The following is a 323-nucleotide window of genomic DNA, read 5'->3' on the forward strand; positions in this document are numbered from 1 at the left end:
CCAGTTAGTTCATTATAGTTCTTAGCAGTTGGATCAAACATCAAAAGAAAAAGTACAACCAGGAATTTTGGCTCTCAGTGTGCTGTAGGACTATTAATGCTTAGCCCTTGGACTCTATACTAAGAAATTATCTGAAATTTCTAAATTGGTATCCTTGCCTAAGAACATTTTTTTAAAATGTGTTGGAAATCTACTTTAAATACATTTAATTTAGTCCAGGGTAGGGATGGGAAACTGCAAGTCTATTTCTATATGAGGATATATTATCCTACCCCATCTCTACCATTTCCTTAATTTCCATTTATTTTTAGCTATTTTAATAA

The sequence above is a fragment of the Bison bison genome, unplaced genomic scaffold, assembly GCF_000754665.1.
Source record: "Bison bison bison isolate TAMUID 2011002044 unplaced genomic scaffold, Bison_UMD1.0 scf7180017864180, whole genome shotgun sequence".
NCBI lineage: Eukaryota > Metazoa > Chordata > Mammalia > Artiodactyla > Bovidae > Bison > Bison bison.